Here is a 27,864-nt window from a genome sequence, read left to right on the forward strand (position 1 = left end):
CACCCAACTTACTGCTCAACTAACAATCATCAGAATTCGAGTCTGTCTAAAGCTGTCTATAATAACGTGTCCATGTTCCTTATGGAAAATATCCCATACAGATCCACTGAGATCATGACCTGAGCCAAAGTCAAAAGCTTAACCGACTGAGTCACCCAGGTGCCCCAAGAAAACTTTTTATAGATATACGAGGTATCAAAATTCACAAATAAACCTTTATTTACTAATACCTACCATAATGAACCAAAATAGGCCTAAAAATATAATAGCTTATTTCAGCTGTTAGAACCATCTTTTCACAGACAAGAAATTCTGAACAATATTTTAAACTGTGAAAACAGTATTTGGGTGGTCCTGTGAATGTTTTTTATTGCTGGGAAACATAGTTCATCATAATATTAGAGTTTCAACATATTAGGACAGATTACACAAATCGTAATCATTAATCTACATTTCACATTTTTATATATAATATGGAAATTGCAGATGGTTATAAATTTAAGCCAACTATAACCTCAATATAAAGAACATGAGCAGACTTTCTTATTGAAATTACAATTCAAAACTACTCATACTGTATGAAAGAAACCTTGCTTACCAAACTTCCTCTGTCCTGAATTTAAATTTTCATGGGAAAAATTTCTATCCTGAAATTCACTTGATTTTTGTGTTTAAGATCATATTTTTAAGTCACAAATTGAAAGTATGTAGGGGTGCCTGGGTGGCTCAGCCAGTTAAGCATCAGACTCTTGATTTCGGCTCAGGTCATGATCTCAGGGTCATGAGATCGAGCCCTATGTTGGGCTCCATGCTGACTATAGAGCCTGCTTGGGATTCTCTCTCTCTCTCTCTCTCTCTGCCTGCCCCTGCTCCCTCACTCTCTCAAAATAAATAAATTTTTTTAAAGAACATTCTATGTGACTAGGGTTATGATTTACATATATTTAAAAAAGTACATAAAAACAAATAGGGATGTAATACGATCCATTAACCATATGAAGTTTTTCTAAGTTATTATGTAAAGTAGTACTTATCCATGGCTTCTCTAATGACTTGCATTAGACATTTATAGAATCTGTACATTATAGATATTAATTTACTGACTCAGTAACCTAAAATCAATTAAAGTACTAAAAATAAGGCTTGCAACTTTACTTCTTAAATTAGGTAGTCATATTTAAGTTATATTTTGAGAACCCTTGAATCTAGGTGAATTAATGTTGTCAAAATGGAGTATACAATTGTAATTTTATGGATAATTACTTAAAGAGAATTACACTTTAGGAAAACAAATACTTAAAACAGCCTTTTAAAGGATTACTGAGAAATCCCTATAGGAATGCAGTCAACTTCACTTATTTTTAAAGTCAGTCAGTACTTCTGACATGTACAAGAATTTCTAAAGAAATTTATTTACGCATTAGCAAACTGTCCTTTTCACCTCCCCTGTATCTACCCTATTTCTCTCTCATTATATCTTGGATTTAGATCTTATATAGTCTACAGAGCACCCCAATAATAGACACTGAGAGACTGATTCTCTCACTTGACATACAAAATCTGGGGACTTAGAGTGTATTCCAGATGTTAACTTAAAATATACTCCCTAATCTTCATTCTCTAACAGAATAAGTAAATAACTCATGAGTCGAAAACAAAGCTATTGTGTGATTGATCTAATGGAAAAAGTACCTTACATGAAATATCAACATATACAACTTTTGATACAAAAAGAAATCTCCCAAAAAAATCTCCTAACTCTAAAACCATCTTTCTCTCTCTCTCTCTCTCTCTCTCTCTCTGATTTCAGATCTGTTGTTCTGTTTCTTTTCTTCTGAAAGTAAGTTTGGCTCTTTTTCTTTTCTTTTTTCCTTTTGGAATAGGGTCACTTTTTTCTAAGGTATTTTTTTTCTTTAATTTTTATGATGTGTATATGCATTTATCATTCTGTATGTTAATACACCTTTTTAAAAGATGTTTATTTATTTACTTATTTATTTTTAAACATTTTAAAGTTTATTGAGAGAAAGAGAAAGCAAACATTGTCCTTCTAAAATACTACTTCAAAATTATAATTATTTAAGGTATAAAATTGGAAAATGAGTTAAATATCTGATTTTTCTTTCATGTCACATTCTTAGTCATATCACCTTTTAAAATATGCTTATTTGTGCCTTCAGTTTGGTTCACAGTGATCAAAACTTCCTGAAATACTGATGTCTAGTGAAATGCCCTATTTTTATTTTGGATTATATTCCTTAAGGGATTTTACACTAAAACACATCTTTAAACATTTGTTAATTCTGTTCAAAGAAAAGCTTCAATTTTTTTTTAATTTTTAATGTTTACTTATTTTTGAGACAGAGAGAGAGAGAGAGAGAGAGAAAGAGAGAGAGACAAAGCGTAAGCAAGGGAAGGGCAGAGAGAGAAGGAGACACAGAATCCAAAGCAGGCTCCAGGCTCTGAACAGTCAGCACAGAGCCCGACACGGGGCTCAAACTCACAAACTGTGAGATCATGGCCTGAGCTGGAGTCAGACACTTAACTGACTGAGCCACCCAGGCGCTCCAGAAAAGCTTCAAATTTTAATTCTTATTTATCCATTAGCCCAACAACTTAATGTTTAAACATATAATTTACAAGCATAAATCATTCTAAAGATTGATTTATTAGATAATCAGATATATAGCATCATTTTAGGACCAAGTCCCAAGATCTTTCTAATAGATATCCTCAGTGTGAAAACAGTAATCTCTTTCTCTGAACACAACTTCCCAGGAAAAGTATATGGAAAAATCCATGTATTTTTAGTTTATTGATGAAGACAAAATTAGTAAGGTGAAATTAGTTCATTCATTTTAAATACAGAAATCCTCTTAGGTTGACCAACTCAACCCAGTTTAACCGTGACCTTCTCAAATTTAGTAATAAAAATCTCCTTCAATCATTTCCAGGGGCCATTGGACACCCCCTCTCCTTAAAAAGTCAGATTAAAAAAGATTAAAAAAAAACAACATCCTATCACAAATATCCATCATGGTAACTGGTACCAAAATTACTGATCAAATGAAATAAAAAGTATATTCAAATTGTCCTAAGATACAATTTTTTAAGACATTTCTGTCCTAAGACAGAAAATGTATTACATCTTATGTAAACATCATGGACAGAAAAAGAAGAGTCAGCTCTTGGTCAACTTATTAGACAAATAAGAAAAATGTTGGCTGTGAGACAAAGTGAATGAAGGAAATAAACTGCCACATTATTGTCAGATTTAATGCTTTTTAATACAAAAATGTAACAGTCTACCCAATGTGAAAATACAGACAGAAATCCAATGCAAAGAGGAAACCTATAGTAATTTCTCTACTTGTTTGCTTTCTTTACCTGGTTTAATTCTAAAACCATGAAAATGATGACTGGTAAATGGCAGAGGTCCAGAAGAAAATCATCCAAAATGATACACAGAAGTAAAATTATTTCAATTCCACAAGTGCTTATTGAGCAATTACTCTGTACTTGGCTCTACAGTTTGTATATGGAAGCCAAGAACTAACAGCACATACAGAGATTTTAAGAAGAACAAAGAGGCACCTGGCAGACTCAGCTGGTGGAATGTGGGACTCTTGATCCCAGGGTTGTGAGTTCGAGTCCCATGTTGGGTACAGAGTTTACTTAAAAATAAAATCTCTAAAAAATATTTAAAAAATAAAAGTATTCTTTCTTTGTGTGTGTATATATATATATATGTATATATATATATATATACACACACACACACAAAGAATACACACACACACACACACACACACACGTATAAGGAACAACATGAAATCAGTCACCAAACTGTATTACAGATGTCCTACAAGTCTTATAAATTCATCCATGTGATCAACTAGTGATACATAACATCTAAAGACCTCCCAAGGGTACCATGTAAAGCAACAGATTTGTGTCGATATACTAGTTGATGTTTAAAACACAGAAAGCACAGCGTTTCAATAAAGGTAAAGTTATAGGTGATCTTGTTACCCATGGACTTGAAGTGATTATGATGTATCAATGTAAGTTCGTTGGTTGTAACAAATGTACTACTCTGGTGGAAAATGTATTTGTGGAGGCAGGGAGTATATGGGACATCTCTAACTCTGTACCTTCCCTTCAATCTGGCTGTGAACTCAAAACTGTTCATATATATGTACACACACACACACACACACACACACACACACACACACATATAACAAAGCCTTAAACCTAAACATGAGTGTAATGTTCTTGAAAAGAAATATCTGCAAATATAAATAAATATATATACACACATATCTATATACATATCTATATAGAGATATGCACATATAAATTTAAAATGATTACTTTGACTTGTATGAATGAAATGAGATTATAAAAGGAGAGAAGTAGAGGAATAAATAATAATAAAGAAAATACTCAAGGAATCAGGTATTTTTACTGACTTTTCCCTTCATAAACTTTTCTCTCGGCAAAGTGTAAGCAGACTATTATTTCTATTGTTTTGTTTTTGCTTCACTGTAACCATTGCAACAGGCTGTATGTTCACATGCAGAGCTGAAGGGGAGCTTCTGCCAGCTTCTAGAGTTTTCATTTCACTTCATAATAGCTTTAATCCATAACACACAAAACACCATCTTGACTGCAAGCCCCTTCTTTGAGTTCTTACCATTCTACACATACAAAGCCATACTTTTGTGGTCTTGGAGATTAAAGATGTTGATCTCTCTTTGCAAACCTGACACCCAAGAAAATGCAAAAATCCTACAGAACTACAAGAGTCGTGGATTTTGCACATTAAAAAGTTTTTTAAAAGAAAAAGATGAATCGAAATGTTTATGGAGCATGGGATGCATAGGAGATGGTTCAAAGTGACACTGCCACCTTATATAACTTCCAGAATCCTTACACAGTTTGACTTGCTTCTATATGGTTACTTAGTTATGCTGGTGTGTTTATTAGAAAAAAAAAACATAATACTTTCTCAAAAAGTCTCAGAAGGACACAACTAATATTTTCATAATTATCTCATTAATCTTGAATGTCAGAAGAGAATAGCTAAGACATATTCATATTCCAACCATTAGCTGTATTAAAATGGAATCAAAAATGTTCCTATGTGGGTCCTATTAGGATCCATAATTTATAGATGAGGAACCTGAGGCACAAAAATTAAGTAGTTAGCCCAAAACTTAACAGGTACTAACCGATAAAGATTCAGATCCATGGGAGTAGGGATCCTACTCCCTAATTTGGACATGTGACCAGTAAACTATGCGATCAGTATACTATGTATACAACAGTACAACTGTTTAAGAATTTACCTTGTATAAGAATAAACATAAACCCAAAGGTTTTGTTTTGTTCTGTTTTGTTTAACTCTCAAATTCATATAAGAAAAACTAGGAAAAGGAAACACTTTGGTTCCAAATGGAAGTTGGGAGAAGAGAATGGAGTGGATTCATATCAGAATATTCTGGCTTTTCTTCTAAGCCCATAAATTTCTACCTTACCAACCTCAGTTACTGGGTCAGTTTCTCCATCCATAAAATGAGATTAATATACCATGTTAAAGCTAGAATAAGAACAGATAAATCTGTCAAGCCTCACACCTTACAAACAAAGAAAAACTAGTCAACAGATCGAAAATATTTGATTAAGGTTGACAGTAAATAAAACATTCCTGGTAGCCACAAACAGGAACCCTGTTCTTCTGAATCCTACAAACATGAGGTTAGGAGTGAAACCTTTTGTAAAAAAAGACTAAAGAAGAGGTATTCTTTGCCTGTTCAGGATGTGCTTCTAAGTGTCTGTGAATTCTTGGAAATAGATGCAAATTTCTGTGGCCATGTCCAGAGATATAAAATTGACACAGTTTTAGAAGAGGTTCTAATTTTCATAAGAAGTATAAGGATAATTACTTTTTCTTGATGAATAAAGAAAAGCTCAGAGGGGGTAAATCGCTCCTAAATAATTTATAGAGATATTTGCACATATATCATATTTGCACAATATCATATCATACTGCACAATACCTCCCAAAAATTCATAAGGAGCTGAGACTCAAACTATAAGATACAGACTCCAGAGCCTGCACGCCCTACATGGTGTTGCCATGCAGCACTGCCTGCTTCCCTGACTTATTTTAAACCTCTTTTCACACCTACTTTCTCCTGGATGCTGGACTCTGCACAGGCTGAGTGGAGTAACCTGTTATAATTATTCCCTTGATGAAGCAGGAAGTTCAAGTTATTTTCTGTGGAGAAGTACTTTAGCAGACATTAATACTAGGGAATAACAATAGCTGGCAGTTAAGTACTGAGCACTTAGTATGTTCCAGGCATTTGTTGGGAATGGTGAACATGTGATCTCCTTGTACTTTAGGTATATAATTACTTTGCAACGCTGGTGAAGTAACTCTGTCTTACAAAACCTTACGATCTGGGAGTTTAGGCCCTAGAAAGGTTAGTGTTTACAAGTGGGGAGGGCCCTACCTATGTTGAAGAGCTCAGACTCCAACAAGCACACAATGAAGTACCAAGAGCAAAATACATAGAGTAAACGCCAAAGAAGAAACAAGAGCTGAAAGTTAGGTAAAGCAAGCTACTTTCTCAGAGAAGATGAGGTTTTGGTTGGATACGGGGGGCTGGATGCGATTTGGGTTGGTCAGAAGCTCTTTGCTCCTTAAAAGACTTGAAGTTTGGGGTTTATGAATATATTTGCATTTTTGTAGAGAGTAGATCCATCCACAGAAAAGACCATCATATTCTTGAAGAGGGGCGCTAACATTTTTTTTTTAAATAGACAACAGAATAATGGGTGTATCCATTTCTTAGTGTTGTCATAACAAAGTATCACAATCAGGGTGGCTTAAAAAACCCAGAAATTTATTGTCTCGCGGGTCTGGAGGCTAGAAGTCCAAGATTAGAGTGGCAGCAGGGATAGCTCCTGAGGGTTGTGAGGGAGGATCGCTCCATGCCTTCTTCCTACATTCTAGGAGTTTACTGGAAGTTTCTTGGTTTCCACTGCATCACCCACCCCAAACTGTCTTCATCTTCACATGGCAGTGTCCCTGTGTCTCTGCCTCTGTGTCCCAATTTTCCCGTTCTTAATTTTTTTTATATTTATTTATTTTTGAGAGACAGAAACAGAGCACGAGCAGGGGAGGGGCAGAGAGAGGAGACACAGAATCCAAAGCAGCCTCCAGGCTCTGAGCTGTCAGCACAGAGCCCAATGCACAGCTTGAACTCACAAGCCTTGAGATCATGTCCTGAGCCAAAGTCGGACGTTAAACCGACTGAGCCACCCAGGTACCCCCCACCCCCAATTTCCCCGTTCTATAAGGACACAGTCATATTGCAGTAAGGCCCACCCTAGTGACTTCACCTTAACTTGCTCATCTCCAACGACTCTATTTCCAAACAATCTCCACATTCACAGATATTGGAGTTAAAACGTTATCAACTCTTCAAGGGACACAATTCAACCCGTAAGCAAGCAATAAGCACAGATGAGTAGGAAGGATGCTTCCAAATGTGGTAAACAAGGAAGGAACACAATAATGTGATACGAAGAAGCCCAGAATGATTTGTACGAAAGGTTCGGTCCAAGGCTAATAGAAACTAGGAGTTGAAAAGCTATCTGTAGCCAAACTATTAAGATCTAAAAATGTTCGAAAAAGGCTTTTGGATTCTAGCCTATTAGCAACAAAGAAGTTCTTAAAATATTTTGGGAAGTAAAAAAACATGATGGAAATGTTGTTGAAGAGCATTAAACTCACAGGGCTGGGCGGGATGCAGAGTAGAGAGGGGAGCCCCAGCACCTGTTAAGATAATCACCCCCACAACTTAGATGTGAGGCAACGAAGGTGATGGGAGTGAAATAAATGAAAAATCCAAGAAGCATTCTGAAGGAAGAATTCACACAACTCGGTCCAACAGCTCTGAGGTTCAGGATCTAAGAGACAAGAAGAAAGCTAGCTTAGGGCTGTTTTCATTTTAAACTTGTGTTTGACTTTAAGAAACCAACACTGTAAATTTCATTTTCTTCATACATTGAGTATGACATAACTCTAAGACTTTAAAAAGCAACTTGAAGCTAAACAGATGATATTTTAAAAAGAGCGCAGAGCAGGGTTTCTTTCCATCCCATTCCCAGAACGTTTTATTTCAAGAACTATAGTTTCAAGTTATAACTTATAGTTACACTGTGTATCTCCTCAGATAACTATACTTGATAATTTATAAATTATAGTCAATGTGTTCAGGAAAATGCTAGCTAAAAGGTATATTTAAGATTTAATGCTAAACTGCATGTACATTTTGTACAGAAATGTTTTTGATGACACACAAAACATGCTGATGTAATATAGCAACATAAGGACAAATCCTGAAGGCTGTTGAGACCACAGCTTTACGTTTGCAGATCACCTTTAAACCTGTTTTATAATGTGACGAAATATTGAGGGCACTCCTACTTCTTTGAGCACAGTAAGAAATGTTTTTGGGAGCAAGTTTTTTGGTGGGAAAATCCCATGTACATAAAAAGAGTCTTGAGATGATTACATTCCAAGTACAAGCTGAAACCATTTAGGTAATTTATCTTCTGTAAGCATGTTTATTCCTTTCAAAGAGAGAAAAAAACATACAATAGTTGTTATTTAATTAGACGTACTTTTCAATAGGGCAGCTCCTTTTGTAAAGAAAATGTCTGCTCCTACTTAAAGAAAGTTTTATAGGGACAACTTTAAAACATAATTCTCAACATTATAAAAACTACAATGGGGCCAGATTTCCTTATTCTTACATTCTTTTTTTTTTTAATGTTTATTTATTTTTGAGAGAGAGACAGAGTGCAAGTGAGGGAGGGGCAGAGAGAGAGCGAGAGAAAGACTCGTAGCAGGCTCCAGGCTCTGAGCTATCAGCACAGAGCCCAATGCGGGGCTCGAACTCACGACCCATGAGTTCATGACCTGAGTGAAGTTGGATGTTTAACCGACTGAGCCACCCAGGCACCCCTCATTATTCTTACATTCCAATCCAGTGCTGTCCAAGAGAACTTTCTGCAATAATGATTAAAATGTTCTATCATGGGGCGCCTGGGTGGCGCAGTCGGTTAAGCGTCTGACTTCAGCCAGGTCACGATCTCGCGGTCCGTGAGTTCGAGTCCCGCGTCAGGCTCTGGGCTGATGGCTCAGAGCCTGGAGCCTGTTTCCGATTCTGTGTCTCCCTCTCTCTCTGCGCCTCCCCCATTCATGCTCTGTCTCTCTCTGTCCCAAAAATAAATAAACGTTGAAAAAAATAAAATAAAAATAAAAAATAAAATGTTCTATCATGTGCGCCCTCTGATAAAGTAATCACGAGCCACATGAGGTGGTGGGGGCACTTGAACTCACCTTTTGTTTCATTTTACTTGTTAATTTTCATTTAAATAGTCACACATAATTGGTTGCTACTATGGGAGAGGACACAGTTCTCATCTGCTGTTAAGTGAGAATAAATACAAAAGGCAAAAATGGAAACCTACACCTGCAGCTCTTAAACACCCGTATCCATCACAGTGAAAGTCATCAATTATATCCAATGGGCCTTAACTGCTGAGGAGCACCCCAGTGAACTAGAGAAGAGGGGTCTCGTTAATAATTTAGATGTCAGGGTCCCCCACTCCTGATCTACCGAATTAAGTCTTTACCTTTTCTTCTTTTACATTTTTTAAATGTTTATTTATTTTTGAGAGAGAGCAAGCAGGGGAAGGGCAGAGAAAGAGGGAGACACGGAATCGGAAGCAGGCTCCAGGCTCTGAGCTGTCAGCACAGAGCTCAACGTGGGGCTCGAACCCACAAACCACGGGATCATGACCTGAGCTGAAGTCGGATGTTCAACCAACTGAGCCACCCAGGCGCCCTATACTGAATTAAGTCTTTAAAAAAAATCTATTTTTTTAAGTTTATTTATTTATTTTGATTGAGACAGAGACAGCACAGTGGGGGAGGGGCAAAGAAAGAGGGAGAGAGAATCCCAAGCAGGCTCTGCACTGTCAGCACAGAGCCCTACCTGGGGCTCAAACTCAGGAACCTTGAGATAACCTGAACCAAAATCAAGAGTCCGACCCTTAACCGACTGAGCCAACCAGGTGCCAGAAAAAAATCTATTTTTAACAAGCATCAGAAGTAATTCTGATGCAAATTATGGTTTGAGAACACCTGATCTATTTCTGCTTTCATTACAAAGTTGAGTCGTTGTGTTTCTCCAGCAGGAAATAAGAATGTGTACAGTGTAACTATTGAGTCCTAATATCAAAACATATTGTTTTGATTTAAATAACATTGGCATCTTGAACCAACATTTTTTCTAAGAGCTCCATCTCTTTAGAAGCAACTAGAGAATGAATTGTTTTCACATTCTAAAACACCACTAAGTATCAATTAATTTCCCTGGATAAATGCCACACTTCATCACATCTGGTTTCTCCGTAGATCCCGATGTAAATGAATCATCTGCCTAGGTTATTACACACAACTCGCTTTTTATTCTACATCTTTATTTTTTTTTTCAATGTTTATTTATTTTTGGGACAGAGAGAGACAGAGCATGAACGGGGGAGGGGCAGAGAGAGAGGGAGACACAGAATCGGAAACAGGCTCCAGGCTCTGAGCCATCAGCCCAGAGCCTGACGCGGGGCTCGAACTCACGGACCGCGAGATCGTGACCTGGCTGAAGTCGGACGCTTAACCGACTGCGCCACCCAGGCGCCCCTATTCTACATCTTTAAATCCACACCCCAATGCTTGTTGTGTAAATTATGCAATGCCATTCTCTGCTCATCAATGTCCTCGTCTGTAAAATGAAATAAAACGAATGAAAACGCCTACCTCACAGGATTGTTCTCAAGGCCAAATGTGAATCGCCTAGTAGAGTATCTGGCACATAAGCAACTAAGGTTAGGTATCCAGGTCTTCCTCTTCCCAATGACTGCTTTTCATTTATCCTTTTAATCCGCTTCTCTGTCAATACTGTTCATAGTTGCCAGAAACCACTTAACCCCTATTTGCAGTTTTAGGACCACAAAGAGCCCTTGACCACTGCCTCCAGTGGGCAGGGGATATCTAAGGACATGTGACGCTTTGTCAAGTCAGCTTTGTATGGCTCTTCTGCTATGACCTGGTCACCCTTGTCACCTCCCACTCCAACCCCATCCTCAAAGCTGGCTATGGTTTTATTATGCTAAGCCAAACCCAGTTCCAATAACTAAAACCTTGCTTCCCTCCTCATGACCTTCCCTCTTTGCACCCCCTTCCAAAAGAGAAAGAAAGCTAGAGAATAAAACCCTCCCTCAGTTAAACAGGACTTGGAAATTGAGTGTTCTGGATCTGAAGACAACATTTGACACATCTTATTTAGAAGCAAACAATCAACGATAACCCTTTTTCTTTGTTATTTTTTAGTGGTGTTCATAGCTCTAGGGTTGGTCCATGTTTTTACTTTATTTTCATTTTAAAAAGTAATTCCCACATATAATTTGAAAAAATTTCCTAAAATAAAAAAACCACAAAAAATATATCTAATAAAAGCATTTCAACATTATATAAAATGATTTTTTTAACTTTTTAACATTTATTCATTTTTGAGAGACAGAGGATGAGCGGGGGAGAGGCAGAGAGAGAGGGAGACACAGAATCTGAAGCAGGCTCCAGGCTCTGAGCTGTCAGCACAGAGCCCAGCGCAGGGCTTGAACCCACAAACTGCGAAATCATGACCTGAGCCGAAGTCAGATGCATAACTGACTAAGCCACCTAGGCACCCCCATACGAAATTCTTCTGAGGTTTACCTGCTCTGTCTTCCAAAGATGGACATATCACACACTTGCAAATCATTCTGAAATAAGAAAAGCAACTAAATAAACTCTCTTATTTAAGTCTAGAAACTTAGGGTGGAGGGAAATCAATATATCTATTAAATGCAGTTTACTTGTACAGTTCCATTAGAAAAATATCAATGAATTTCTAAAAATTTTACTTGTTATCTCATTTGGAAGGCCATGAGATTTAATATGATGACAAGCAACTTTGATATGACAATTTTATAAGGACTTCAAAGAAAATTAGCAACTTAGGTGGAAGTCTCAGGAGTCATAAAATGGAAAGCTTGATGCTTCATGGTAATTGCAGAAATGCAATTTTTAATAAAATACTGATTTTTTAAATGACAAAGTAACTCTTTGACCTTTAAAAAATAATTTAGTAAAAAGAAAGTAAAGAATCAAGTTTGGCTAAATTTCAATTTTATTTCTTTTCTTATTAGCTGTTTCTAGGTCAACTCAACAACATCAATCAAGTACAAGTTTCTACATTATGTGAGTCACATGCATTTTCTGACAAAGAAGTTTAATTCACATGATATAGCAGTAAATTTCAGATCATAGTGCATTACTGGCAAGGGTAAATAAAAATGAATTTTATGACAGGTATAACTAGGTGCCAGTCTTTATGTATGTTATCTTAATGAATATCCATGACATTCTTATTTTAAAATATTCACAGATGGGGCGCCTGGGTGGCGCAGTCGGTTAAGCGTCCGACTTCAGCCAGGTCACGATCTCGCGGTCCGTGAATTCGAGCCCCGCCTCAGGCTCTGGGCTGATGGCTCAGAGCCTGGAGCCTGTTTCCGATTCTGTGTCTCCCTCTCTCTCTGCCCCTCCCCCGTTCACGCTCTGTCTCTCTCTGTCCCAAAAATAAATAAAAATGTTGAAAAAAAAATTAAAAAAAAATATTCACAGATGAAGAAAGGAAGGCTCAGAATAGTTAAGTGTCTTTTTTGAGATCTCATTTTTGGTAAATCACTTGAGACTTTCTTACCCTATTCCAACAAGCTGGAATCACCTGAATTTTGTGCCAATGTGCACATCAGTAGATCTCAAAACCTAATCCGGGGGCACCTAGGTGGTTCAGTTGGTAAAAGTCTCCAACCTTGGTTTCGGCTCAGGTCTTGATCTCACAGTTTGTGGGTTCGAGCCCCGCATCGGGCTCTATGCTGACAGCGCAGAGCCTGCTTGGGATTCCCTCTCTCCCCATCTCTCTCTGCCCCTCCCCCACTCACTCTCTATCTCTCTCCCTCTCAAGATAATAAACATTTAGAAAAAAGAATTTTAAATTAGAAAAAAAAAACACCCTAATCTGTATCAAGCATTATACTATAAACTAAAGACAGTAACTTACTACGCCCACAAATGTACTTTTCTAAAATATAAGAAAATAGTTGTTGCTGTGATCAATACAATATACACTTTCTTTAAAGCATTATTGAATTCCTAGCAGCTTTGTTCCCCCACGGTAAATGTTACTAAATTATAACTGCTATCATCAGAGAAGCTCAGCTACATTCATGAAGGATGGAAAGAATGCTGTCCAGCATAGCACACAAGCCTACACATATATAAAATACCCAAAAGTCCTCCTAGCAACTATTTGGCATCACATATTGGTCAAACTGCTGATTATCTGGCACAGAATGTTGGAAACATGATAGCAAAGTAAGGTTGACCATAACATATTTTATCCTGACTCTGTATCAGGGTAATTGAAAATGCCTATCACAGTAGTAGAGTCAAATAAATCTATGGTGAGTTCCCCTTCCTGGACATTCTCAGCCAATCCACTTGGGAAGCTCAGTATCATCTGACTATGCATATTCAATGATGCATGTGTTGTACTGAAACAGCGGCCCATTGTGATATGTCTAGCAGCAACACATGTGGAGATTTTAAGCCCTCACATTTTCTAAAGTCTGTCTTTCAAAAAACCCAAAGCCAAACATATGAAAATGATTATTTTACATAAAAATCATGTGGGCACAAACTTGATTTTCCATTGCACATGAAAATAAAAATAAACAACAACTTAAGTATTTGGTGTTTGCAGACAGAATTAAATTACTATTATTAAGCTTTGCTAAAGATCCATGGAGTTATGAGTGAGATATTTCACACAAAAACAAGAAGATACCTAAGTATGATTTTCATTGGAAGCTTCTGAATTTTTAAATGCAATCTCTCTTTCTCTCTCTCTCTCTCTCTCTCTCTCTCTCTCTTTATTTTAGAGAGAGAAAGCGTGAGTGGATGAGAGGGGCAAAGGGAGAGAGAGAAAATCCCAAATAGGCTCCACACTCAGTGTGGAGCCTGACGTGGGGCTTGATCCCACAACTCTGGGATTATGACCTGAGCCAAAATCAAGACTCGGATGCTCAGCCAACTGAGTCACCCAGGTGCCCCTTAAATGCAATCTTTTTGGATGCATAAGGGAAAATGTTAATAAACGGTTATTAGGTCACTTTATATTTTACAGTATTTTTATTTCTCAAAATAGGGGTATAGGAGACAAAAGGCTAAGTAAAGGTAAATAGTAAACTATACACTAATTACCTTAGTGGAATATTTGTCTCTGTGTGTTTTTATTTTTTTATTTCTTTTTAAATTTTTTTTTAACGTTTATTTATTTTTGAGACAGAGAGAGACAGAGCATGAATGGGGGAGGAACAGAGAGAGAGGGAGACACAGAATCGGAAGCAGGCTCCAGGCTCTGAGCCATCAGCCCAGAGCCCGACGCAGGGCTCGAACTCACGGACCGCGAGATCGTGACCTGAGCTGAAGTCAGACGCTTAACCGACTGAGCCACCCAGGCGCCCCTCTCTGTGTGTTTTTAGATAAAACTGACATACGATGTTACCCTAGTTTCAGATGTACGACACAGTGAATTGACAATTCTGTACATTACTCACTGTTCATAACACTGAGTTTAGTCACCATCTGTCACCACACATTATTGCAATATTATTGACTATATCCTCTATCCTATACTTTTCATCTCCATGACTTATATGTTATAACTGGAAGTTTTATACTTCTAAATCACCTTCGCCTATTTCGCTTATCTCCCCTAATCCAAGGAGGCTTTTCCCTTTTTATACTCACTTAGAATATGGTAAATAATGATTGAATCAACACAGTGCAAGTGTCAATATTTTGAGGAACTGTTGGTAATATCAGCTTCATAGAATAAACACTTTAGGAGAGATTACTAAATAAACCCAGTGTGGCAAACATAACATATACTTATATAATGATGGATCTCTTCTGCTTTCCTTCTTTGATGTTGGATAAAACGAGCAACAGATTTTCAGATTAATGACAATACAACATTACACAATGTTATGAACAACTTTTATCATTAAAGCTCAGTCTTCAAACTTTAAACCATATCCACCCCTCCAAAGTTTAAGGTACATTGAGGTGAAATTCCTGTATACTTTTAATGAACAAAACTAAGCATAATTGTTGCTTAAATATCACTTCTCCAAAATCAGAAAACATAATAGATTAAGAAGTCTAAATGATGTGTTCAGTGAGTTTAATATTATCTACAACATAAAATAACCATAATAATAGAATGATCAAATAACTATTACACTGACAAAACATCTTTGTGGAAGTAATGAGGAAACTGTCTTCCAGAAATATTATTTATCTTATCCATCTATCTATCTACCTATCTATCTATCTATGGAGAGTAACTTCCTTTTAACTGATTTTTTTTTAATGGCTGTATTTTTTAAATTAAGATATAACTGACATATAATGTATTAGTTTCAGGTGTACAACATAATTATTTGATATCTGTATATATTGTGAATGGAATGGATGTTTTATCCTTCCCAGTTTACCCAGAGGAAACTAAGAACAACAGAGTCAAGTACCTCATTCAAGGTTATTTAGTCAATTAGTAAATGAGGTAGGAGTTGAAACTGGGTCATCTGATTGCAAAGCTCTCCCTACCATTTTGATACTGCTAGTTTATCAGTGGAATGCATTGGCAGAAAGTATGTCACTATTTTCTCAGCAGCAGCAACAACAAAATTAAGAAGGAAAAACAGTTGGTGTAGAACAGAATCACCTGGAAAGTTTGCTATAAGAAATGCCCAGGACTCAGTTTCGTCCTTCTGAACTGGTCTGAGGTCTGACTCAGACACTGAAGTTTGAGAACCACCAGCTCATAACATAAGAAAATGAACGCAGACATAGTGATGCACAGAGAAAGAGGTCCCAATGCTGGTAAATGGGTCATCCCTAAAAACTTGAAATGGATAATTAAAGAGGCCAGGTCAACAGCAGCAATCCTGATATCCCTCGAACCTTCCTAAAACAAAGTGAAATGAGAAACCTACAGACCCAATGGACAAAGAGAAGAATTCCTATGACAATAAAATTGGATAAGCAGGTAAAAATCTAATGCTTTTTACTGACATTTTAAATTACTTAAAATATCTAAAAAGCTGGCAAATCCCCTTCTTTTTATTCACAGCAAGGGATGTGGCTGTTCGTCATATGAGTTAGTTACCACATAGTATATACTGGAGCCACATAGGTGACCATAGTCCACACTGGAGTTTTTAGAATTCCTTCTTGCATCAATAAAGCTGTACTTTGAATATTTTCCAAGTAGTGTCAGGAGCTTATCTTCAAAGGTCTATTAAACAAACATAGCATAATAGTGACATCTCTTTCATGAACATGAAGAATGGGTCGGCATGTTTATCTTAAAACAGCTTAAGAATTTTCCAATGTCGAAAATTTAAAAAGTAGTAATTAAGGTAATCCTATTATAATTGAGAAACAAACATACATGATACTAGTCAGGGGTGTCCTAAGTAGAATTATAAGCTCACTACCATATAAAGGAATTTGACACCAAGTGGCATTCCTAATTTTATTCATGATTCATTATTTTCCACTGATTATTGAAATAATTCATTTCACCTCCCCCCCCTCCCCCGGAAACAAATAGAAAGTTTCTTCAGCTGCATATTAATTGTCCATGGTGGTGATTTCTTTTGAGAGACTGGGAAAGTCATTGGCCAGCATGCATTTTCTCCATACTTGAGGTAATAGGCTCCATTCATAGACCACAATGGCGAGCATGGGCTCCAGGCTGGTGACACTAGTTAGTCCAGGAATGTACACATGACTAATGCTGGGACAATTGGAACCCTTCCCTGGGATTTTCCTAACTAGATTTGGCAGGGAAAGCTATCAGATTGTGAGCTGCCAAACATCATGTTTGCTCCTGTATGACAAAGAATGGTCTATAAAGTAGAAAAATGTAAGAACCACACAAGAGGAAACAGAGGAGAGAAAGCCAAAGAGCACGATGTAATTTCATTATTTGTTCTATTTCTCCCTTAAATCTGATCCCACCAAAGCATTTTCTATGGCTTCAGCACATGAATCAATGAATTCTCCCTTTGTTATTACATGGATTTCTTTCACTTGCAAATAGTCCCGATCGACTAATTTCCCTATATTAAATGAAGCTTTTCCTCCTGTGGACTATGTCACTAGAGAGACCCTGCTAGGAATTTTACACCGTCACCTCTGCACTTCTCCAACACCTTCAGGTTTCTATTTATGTCCTCTTCTTCCATGAAGTCCTGCCAGACCAGTAAAATCCATGCCTTCTTTACTTTCAAAAATATACTACGTCGTTTTGTCATCCATAACTTAATACTCAAACTATTACTTAAATGTTCGCATGTGTTATTTTTTTCTTAAACTTAATTTTTAACAGCTTAAGGTAAAAAATAAAATATGTATGTCTTGGGTTTATTTTTAATCACCACAGGTTTTTACACATTTCCAAGCATACATATAAAATATAGCAAAGGCAATATGGATGAGTTTTGGGAGACTTTTCATATTTTCCAGAGGGAACTAAGAATATAGTACTACTTCAAGAATTTGATTCGAGCAGATAAAAGACGTTACATAAATACCAGGTATTTAACATTTAAGAGCTCTCTGAATACTTCTGAAGTATTTGTTCCAAATAATGATGTCTGAGGTGGCCATGAAGTACACACAAACTTAATCTATTTTTAAAAATGTCATTTTCAAAGAGCATTCAGTGTCTATTACATTTTTCTCATAAAACATATCATCTGCACTATACTATTTAGGTCTAAAGGAAACTTACAAGACTGAGTAGATGAGCTACCTAAATGAAACCATAAGTATTCATCAAATCAAAAGCATTTTTCTTAAAATATTCTTGCTGTTTTAATTTCAAAATACTCTGGCTGTTTAATAAGAAATGTGGAATCAATTAGAGAACTATTTTTTTAACATGAGTTATACACAAATTCTTTTCAAACATTATAGGCATCTTTTATTATATTTATATCATGGGAGAATGTATCAATTTCTATTAATGTATCCTTAAAATCCACAGTACTCAACTCTCTTGAAACACATTAAAGAAATGTGTTTGGAAAATGAAAAGAAAAAAGAAAAAGCAAAAAAAAAAAAAAAGGAACAGAGAAAGAGAAAGAAGAAAGGCTGAAAACTGAAAGAAAGGGAAATTCCAATGTGATTCACAACTTAGGAAATTAAAAAAAAAAAAAAAAGATTTCTTTCTTGATGGAATGTGTTTCTATTGAAAACTGAACCAAAAGTCATGGTAGCGGCTGTGGATTCTTTAGACAGATGGTGTCAACAGACCAGTCGATTACTCAGCTTGGCAATGGAAGAAGGATAGATAGTTTTACAAAATACCACCAAACTCAATATATGAAAAATAGAAAGAGGCTTGAATTTGAACTCTGATACCTGATCCTAGTTACTGCATGGTTTGTAAAATAGGCTAGTCTTGTCACCAACAGTTTAGAGTTTCCTCATTAGATTTTCATAGAAATGGTTCTCAGCACACAAAGCCAAATCCCAGAAGGGACAGCTGGGTTTAACAGGTGAAGAGATCATGTCTAATGGTTTTCCTATCAAAGCCCTACTGCTGATTTTCTTTCTTCTTCTTCTTCTTCTACTTTTTTTTCTTTCCTTTTTTTTTTTTTTTTTTACCTAATATAAGCTAACAGCACCAATTGTAATTTTTTAAGATACATCATTTGAGAATTTACTAATAACCTAAGATAAACAAATACTGTATCCCAAATGTAAAGTCCCTATTTACAAATAATTTAATTTTTTTTTGCTCAAGGTAAATTTTATATTAGATTATATTTCGTCGAGTTAAAATTAGCTTTCAATAATTCTTTCCCAAGAGCCTAAGACCATGTCAACCAACGCCACCAAATTAAATCAGAATCAGAAAGTTCAATTTGATTAGTAATTTTCCCAGTGAGCATGGGGTCCTTCTAATGTAAATTAAATTTTCATTAACATGGGAATGAGAGGAGGATATGGGATCTTGCAGAAAAAGAGCTGGTTTGAGAATCAAGGAAGATGGTTTTGCATCTAAAATTTGAAGTGTCTGGCATAAGTCTTTCAGTCTCAGCTCACCTTTACATCTTTATCTATACGATAAAGAGATTCTGGTAAATTATATTTAAATCAAATCTCTTCCCAGCTAGTTCTGACAACAAAAGCCAGTTAAATGAACATTTTGATTCCTCTGAATTATTATAAACAGCACTTGTTATTATAAACAGCACTTGAAAGATTATCTCCTATTTTCATGACTTGATATATAAAGGGAAATTGTTTAGGTAAAACAATAATTTTGTGACAATTTTGTTGGCTTCATAAAGATAAAACCAACATGCCTCCCTGTCCTCTTTAGGGACACTGTTGGCACAAGGGATAAAGAGAATGAGATTTGGACTTTGGAGTCCCAACTCTGTCCTTTAACTAGTTGTATATATCTGGACCACCAGTTTTCTTAATTTCTCTAAACTTTAGTTTCCTGACTTTATTTATTTATATATATATATATATATATATATATATATATATATATATAAACACACACACACATATATATCTTTATATATATGTATAACGTTAATATATAACGTTATATATATATACATAAATACATATATATATATATATATTTTTTTTTTAATCCCAAATTTAGGGACACCTGGATGGCTCAGTCCTTAAACATCTGACTCTTGACTTGGGCTCAGGTCATGATCTGACAGTTCATGAGCTTGAGGTCCACATCAGGCTCTGTGCTGACAGCAAGGAGCCTGCTTGGGATTCTCTGTCTCTCTGTCTCTGTCTCTGTCTCTCTCTCTGCCCTTCCCCTGCACATGTGCATGTTCTCTCTCTCTTGTTCCTCTCTCTCTCTCTCTCTCTCTCTCTCTCAAAAATAAATAACCTTTGAAAGCTAAAACTTTTAGATCACGTCTTTCTAGTCAGCAAAATTGGGATCAAGGGAAACCAGAATTGTTGAAGATACCATTATATGAACACTGAAAGTAATCTATCAACCTCTTCCATAGCCCTGGGTGTTCAGCAATAAATGTAAAAGGGAACAAAAAAGTCCCAGCACCTAAGTGGCGAGCATAATTATGTTTCTAAATTCATGGGATATTTCAGACTATTACACCCCAACATTCAACTTTGACCCTGAAAATTCTACCTGCTTTAAAGCAGCATAAAGACCTTTACATAACAAATCCTTAAATTACATAAACATATATAGGTCAGCCTAATCTTGTTCCTTTGTGTGTTTTGTTGTGGTAGTGTATTTTTAATCCCAAATGTATTTTTTTTTTAATTTTTTTTTTCAACGTTTATTTATTCTTTTTGGGACAGAGAGAGACAGAGCATGAACGGGGGAGGGGCAGAGAGAGAGGGAGACACAGAATCGGAAACAGGCTCCAGGCTCTGAGCCATCAGCCCAGAGCCCGACGCGGGGCTCGAACTCACGGACCGCGAGATCGTGACCTGGCTGAAGTCGGACGCTTAACCGACTGCGCCACCCAGGCGCCCCTTTAATCCCAAATTTAATCAGAATTGGTTTATCATACTAGGAAATGGCATGGATTAAGTACTAAACAGAAGAACTGACTCAATGTAATACACACATTAGAACTGCTACACCAGGGTGTAGGGTCTCAAAATCAAGAGCAAAGGGTTAAGGAAGAGTATTGAGAAATAGCAATGACAGCAAAATAATGGATCTCCAGCCTACACTATGCAACTTGGAATCAGTGTTTCCCAGAACCCCAAAGTGGAGGCCTGAAAAGCTACCTAAAGATGCATGAAAAAGAAGGAAAAAGCCACTCAGTCATATAGTTTCCTTAGAATTGGTGTCCATGTCTGTCTTAGATCCTGACCTTGGCCTGCCTCTACGCTGCCTGAGAATTCCTTGTACAGGGATGATCAGGAACCAGGAGACGTAAGCCTGACTGACAGGTCCTCAGGATTCCAGAAGTCTATCTCCCTGGATTTACAGGCAGCCTACTTTCCTCGATGGAACTTCCTGCTTAAGGCACATGACAGCACAATCCCTATCTTCACGTTGCCTCCAAATCCCTCACCCATTGTAACCAACTCTTGGCCCTTCTCTCTGTCTCCTCTCCGTATCAGCCTTTGCCCAATTTTAGTTCCACTCAAATCCTGTGCTGACTGATACTTTGTTCTCATCAGCATATATAACTGAATCTGTGTATTTTACTACATATAGTTATACATTTTGGAAGCCTTTCTTCACTTAATATGAGCAACTAAGAAATCTACTCTTGTATTAGAAGAGAAATAAGAATAAGGTAAGCAAAATGTATAGGGTAATGCTTTGCATTAAAAAACAGGCAAAACATGAATTCTCCCCAAGATTTTCTTCAGGACCACAATATGTGGCTATCTTGTAAATTTCATAAATGACAGCAAAGATAAGCTATACCCCCATTACATTTTAACAATGCAAATCTGAAGTTTGCCTATCACCAAATCCCGTTTTTCCCTTAAATTTCTTCACTTACTTTGAAAGGGGGATTCAACGAAGCTACAAAACTGAGAAATTGGCATAAAACTATTTTTTCTCTTCTCAACTGATGGAGGCCATTTAAGCTGAATATTCCCTCTTGTCTCTAAGATAAATTCCAAACCACTTACCCTGTCAGTTACAACCTTCCACAACCTGACCTAAGTCTACCTTTGTAAACCTCAATTCCCACAATTCCCCTCAGATCTGGAAAAACTAGATTACTCACTGGAGTGCAAACACACTTTGTTCTTTATCCACACACTCCTCTCTTTCTATAACTCCCTTTTCTTTCCCATTCCCCTCCCCTTCACTCTATCTTCTCCAAAATGTATCATTAATTTAAAGTACTTACTCTAGCATGATGATATTTCTGCCTGCAAAGTTTTTAATCCTATTTCTTTGTTCTCTGCAATAGTAACTTAAATTACATATATTATTTAATTATTCATATATTTTTTAATGTTTATTTATTTTGAGAGAGAGTGTGCGTGCAGGGGAAGGGCAGAGAGAGAGAGAGCAGGCTCTGTGTTGTTAGCACAGAGCCCAAAGTGGGGCTCCAACGCATGAACCGAACTGTAAGATCGTGTCCTGAGCTGAAATCAACAATCGGATGTTCGACTGATTGAGCCACCCAGGTACCCCTTAATTGTTTATATTTTTGTAAGCTCCTTGAGGACTGGGGCAGAAATCTTTCTGTTTTTTTGTTCATTTTTAATTCTTTTTAAAAGTTTATTTATTTTCAAATAAACAGAGACAGCATGAGCAGGGAAGAGGTAGAGAGAGGAGAGAGACAGAGACAGAGAGAATCCCAACCCAAGCAGGCTTCACACTGTTGGCATAGAGCCTGATGCAGGGCTTGAACACACGAAACCATGAGATAATGGCCTGAGCTGAAACTGAGAGTCCGATGCTTAACTGACTCAGCTACCCAGGTGCAGCTCTATTTTCTTATTCTAAACAGACCACCTAGCAGAGGATCTCAATTCAAGCAGTCAATCAATCTAAAAAAAGCAATTCTCTAGCTACATGGAAAAGAAATAAACCATAAAAGAAATTAATCATGAGAAAATAAAGATCTTTTTAGAAACATGTATCACAATAGTGGCATCACATATCTGAAACCCCAAGTTTTGGATATACACATACATGTGATACTGTTCAAACTAGTGATTATAGTCACTTAAGGACCTTATTGAAAATATAACCAGTTCCTCTAGGCTGAGAGAATATACTAAGCATTGTATAAATTTTTAGCATCTAGTAAGCAGTTCTAATGTATATAAATGAATAAAAATTAACTATTATTGTGTCATCTAAACTGGGATAACAAAATATTTTGCTAATTATTTTTAAATATTACCAATTTACTCATCATAAACATATATACAAATCCCACAAATGAATTTCCTGAATCTTAAGTTATCTCTGCTGTCCTTTCCCATACAGTCTCAATTTTCCAGAGATTTTAAAAATTATCAATTGCACTGACTAAATCTGATTTTTAAATTTTACATACACGTATCTATTCATTACAGACCTATATATTTACATATATAAAACCAATAAAAATGTATGCTTCCATCTAGTGGCCAGTTCAGTCAACCAAGGTAGGTGTGGAAGAATGGATACATGAAATCCCCCATGAAACTCACTGTATCATTTCAACCAAATAACCCCAGTTTTGTCTCTTTTAGACCAAAGTTTCTTTCTTTTTTATTTTTTTAATGTTTATTCATTTTTTGAAGAGAGAGAGAGATAGAGTGCAAGCAGAGGAGGGGAAGAAAGAGGGATACACAGAATCTGAAACAGGCTCCCGGCTCTGAGCTGTCAGCACAGATCCCAATGTGGGGCTCGAACCCATGAGCCATGAGATCATGACTTGAGCAGAAGTTGGATGCTCAACTGACTGAGCCACCTGGGTGCCCCAGGACCAAAGTTTCTAAGACTAGGTGTCTTCAGTTTTCACTTCTTCCATATACTGCCTTAAATTTTTTTGACATGTTGAAAGATAATAATGATAGTATTAATAACAGTAATGACAACAAACGCTTTTGGAGTCCTTGCTGAATGTCAGGTATCATCCATGGCATTACACATACTGTGCCATGCCTATTAATGACTGAAAATAGATAATACTGTCCTTATTTTAAAAGTAGAGGAATTGAAACTTGAAGATGTGAAGTGCCTTTCCTAATTTTTTTTTCTTTTTTTTTTTTTAATTTTCATTTTTAGTAATCTCTGCACCCAATGTGGGGCTTGAACTCACAACCCTGAGATCGAGTCACATACTCTTCTGACTGAGCCGGCCAGGGACCCCTCCTCATTTTCACATTATTTAGCAGCAAAGAGATTTATACCCGGATCTGGTTCTGTGTTCCAAAGCCGGTGTTCTGCATTATGCATTAAGAGACAAAGAAAGATTTTGGGATGAGCACTCGGTGTTGTATGGAAACCAATTTGACAATAACTTTCATATATTAAAAAAAAAAACAAAAAAATTGACAATTAAAAATTCGTTTTCTGATACTCCAAAGAAAAAACAAAAAAAAAAAAACAAAAAGAGAGAGACAAAGAAACAGCTGATGATCCACAAATAGACTGTTTTTCCTCCTAACAATTAAAATCTGACTGTACTTAAAATGGAAAAATTCTGCAGATTATATTCCCAGCCACCTCCCTTTCAGCTGAGGTCAAACGCAACTTGAATCTATTCTTCAACTATTTACAGACCTCTTTATCAACGTTAGTACTCTTCAAGTTCTGACATCTCTCTTCAGGCCAGAAGTATTTATTTAATCAACAAGTACTGCTTGAGGAACATCAGACTCTTATTCATGGTTAAGTAATTAAAACCGGAAAACACATCACCAAGTGGCTAATATATGCAAGCATTAATTGGTTCAATTGGTGAATGTTTCCCCAGACTGCATTTGTTTCTTATGGAAGAGTGCTGTGTTCCTATCCATGCCTCATGGCTTTCAGGGTTTGCTAATTAGTGCTTTCCTAATCCCATTCAGAAAACGAGCAAGTTTTTGCCATTCCCCTTCCATAAATGGGTGGTCACTGAGATTAGGTCAGGCCAGCTCAGCCCACAATAGCATCCTTAATCAGCCAACGGGAAATAAAAATGAGGCAAAAATCCTGGCTTTTATCTCACACTGTCTTTGGAGCTAATTAAAATGCAGAGGCTCTTCCTCCTGTTACAACCCTGCTGTTCTATACACTAATAAGCCAACAAAAGGTGCTGAAAGCAATGGGCTGAATAATTGTTGAAATTTACAGTTCCTTAAAGGCAACTGTTAAAAGATTTCTGTCTCCTCAGCAATGTAGATCACATTCTGATAAAGAATCTCTAACATCTTCTCTCGCATTTATTTATATTAAGAATCACACAAATCCAGGGAGGATAAGGATCCTATAATTGATGTCTGTTTTTGTCGATTTGATTTTTTTTTCACTTATTTGGCTTTTAATCCACTTTACTAACCAAAGAGTTAAAACAACACCATGTTCTTCAACTGAAATCTGCACCCACAGTACCCTGGGCCTCTGTTGCTTTTAAAAGTGCTATGAAAGCCCAACGGCATAATAAACAAAAAGGTAGGAGGGGAAGTGGAATAAGACAGGATGCAGACAAAAAAGGAAAAAAATGAACACACACACACACACACAAACACATACATTCAAGTAATCTACTTGGGCTCACACCCTTCCTAGTCAAAAATAAATCCTTAAATTAATAATCAACCTTAATGAAACTATCTTCTAAAACAGAGTAAGCTTTTGATCTTACTGTTCCCCTGCCTCAGGGTATTCCTCTATATTTATTAAAATACACCTTGAGCATGTTACAAGTAAAACAATAATTTCCTACACTTTAATACATGCACAAGCATATAATTTAAGGAAACATTTGCCAAGGAATAGCACATGTTCCCAACACATATACCAAATTAAATTCACATTATAATTATATTTAAAAATCAATACATTAAGTAAGAATTCAACATGTTCAAAGAGGCATATTAGCCCCAAACTGTAATTATAAGAAAGTGACCTGCATCCCTGAGATTGAGCAGGATGTAAGGTGTCTGGACAGAGAATAAGGATTATAATCACCCCCTCCTGCCCCACCACACACACCTCAAAAACATGAACATAAAGAACTTGCATATTTTCATCTATTTTTGGCACAGGTCACTATGCCTTAATGATGTGAAAACTTCTGAAGGCATCAGGTTCTTTTTCTGAAGCTCCACAAAATACTCTAAAGGCTCTAAAAATGTAAACATATAAGGATAATTAATAAAGCATTCTTTTCTAATGGAAGAACATTTCTTATTTCAAAAATTTAGACATCTTCCCAAGTATCTTCACCATAGGGTCTTGGAATGTACTATCACTGCTTCTCTGAAGCCTGGTATCCACTTAAAACAAACATCATAACAGTAACACCCGGTATTTGTAGCAGAGGGAACTGGCTGGAAGATACACAGTGAAAAAACTTTCCTCATTGGATAGAACTTAGCTTCTTAGGTGCCCCCCCCCATCTCTGCTTAGTTACAGGTGATTCTATGAACTTTCTCATAACACTTTACAGAAATGTGTAAGGGTTATACACCTGATAGATACAGCTTTGAAATGATCCATTATGGGAGACAGTATTAAATAAAAAGAAATAATAATTGGGAGTAATTAGTGAGTCTAAAATACATATTACTTTAAATTATAAGCCACTAACATCCAAACTATCATTACATTCTAAATCACCAAAGTCAGATAATGATGACACTTACATAAAACACTGTATATGTATTTTTCATATTAACTTATTCGATCCTTTCAACAACCATATAAAATACACCTTACTATTTTATCCATATAGAAGTGAGAAAGCTAATGAACACAAAGAGTGTAAGGAATTCACATTTCTCAAACACATGTAATTAGGCACTGAGTTTGTACACTTACTCATTATGGCATTCTATATAATTAAATAAATTACAGTTCACTTTATTGTACTCTATGTAATAGCAATGGTTTCACGTGTATAAAGAGAGAATATGTTAAGCACCTCACACAAATACATCTCACTTAAATCTCTACAAAATAATGAGGTAGGTCCTATTACCATCTCACTCTTAAGTGACTGCAGATCAACCTCTCAAACAAGAAAGAGATGCCCCACTTCAACACAAAACTCAATAAGCAACGGCATTGTGATGAAGGCATTTTTGCCTGGATTAAATATTGGGCTTTTTCCTTTGAATTATGGTGAATACTATGTTAACCATTTAAAAAATTTTTAATGTTCTATTTATTGGGGGGGGGGGGTGCAGAGAGAGGAGGAGGCACAGAATCCAAAGCAGGCTCCAGGCTCTGAGCTGTCAGCACAGAGCCTGACGTAGGGCTTGAAACTACAAACCATGAGATCATGACCTGAGCCAAAGTCAGCCGCTGAACCGACTGAGCCACCCTGGCGCCCCTATCTTAACCATTTTTGAAGATACATTTCAGTAGTGTTAAGCATAGTCACATTTTTTTTTTCTGAAACAGATCTCCAGAATTTTTCCATCTTGCAAAACTGAATTCTATACTCATTCAACAACCGCCCCTTTCCCCCTGCCCCCTAAAGCATCTACACACTGAGCTTTTTTGTACAATTATAAACATCTGTAAACACACTCATATATATACAAATGATAGTAACCAAATTCAAAAATTGATTTTTTTCACTTTAAATTTATGAAAATAGCATAGACTTGAGAGCACAGGAAGAGTTAAGCCTTTCTATCAAGTTCCAAGTGAGAGAAGCTCAGTAGTGGTCTTTCTGTAGACTTCACACTTTTAGACAAGAAAAAACAGCTGAGGTCACTTTGAAAGGTTTCAACACACTAATCACAGTTATCAGAATGAAAAGACTGATAAAGGAAAATTTGAAATGAAAAAGTAGCAACTAAGAAGCAAATTTACATCTCCCCCTTCTTTCCACCTTATCACCTACACTCCCACACACATCCACAGGCTGATCTCCTAAAGGGAACAAAGAAACAATTTT

The 27,864-nt window shown here is 36.5% G+C and overlaps 1 protein-coding gene across 10 annotated transcripts in view; it reads right to left on the bottom strand.

The window, feature by feature from the left end:
* The window catches only part of ROBO1 (roundabout guidance receptor 1), a 1,138,975-nt gene that overhangs the window by 341,251 nt on the left and 769,860 nt on the right, over positions 1-27,864 (bottom strand). The gene's annotated exons all lie outside the window — the stretch shown is intronic.

This window comes from Leopardus geoffroyi, chromosome C2 (assembly GCF_018350155.1).
Source record: "Leopardus geoffroyi isolate Oge1 chromosome C2, O.geoffroyi_Oge1_pat1.0, whole genome shotgun sequence".
Classification (NCBI taxonomy): Eukaryota; Metazoa; Chordata; class Mammalia; order Carnivora; family Felidae; genus Leopardus; species Leopardus geoffroyi.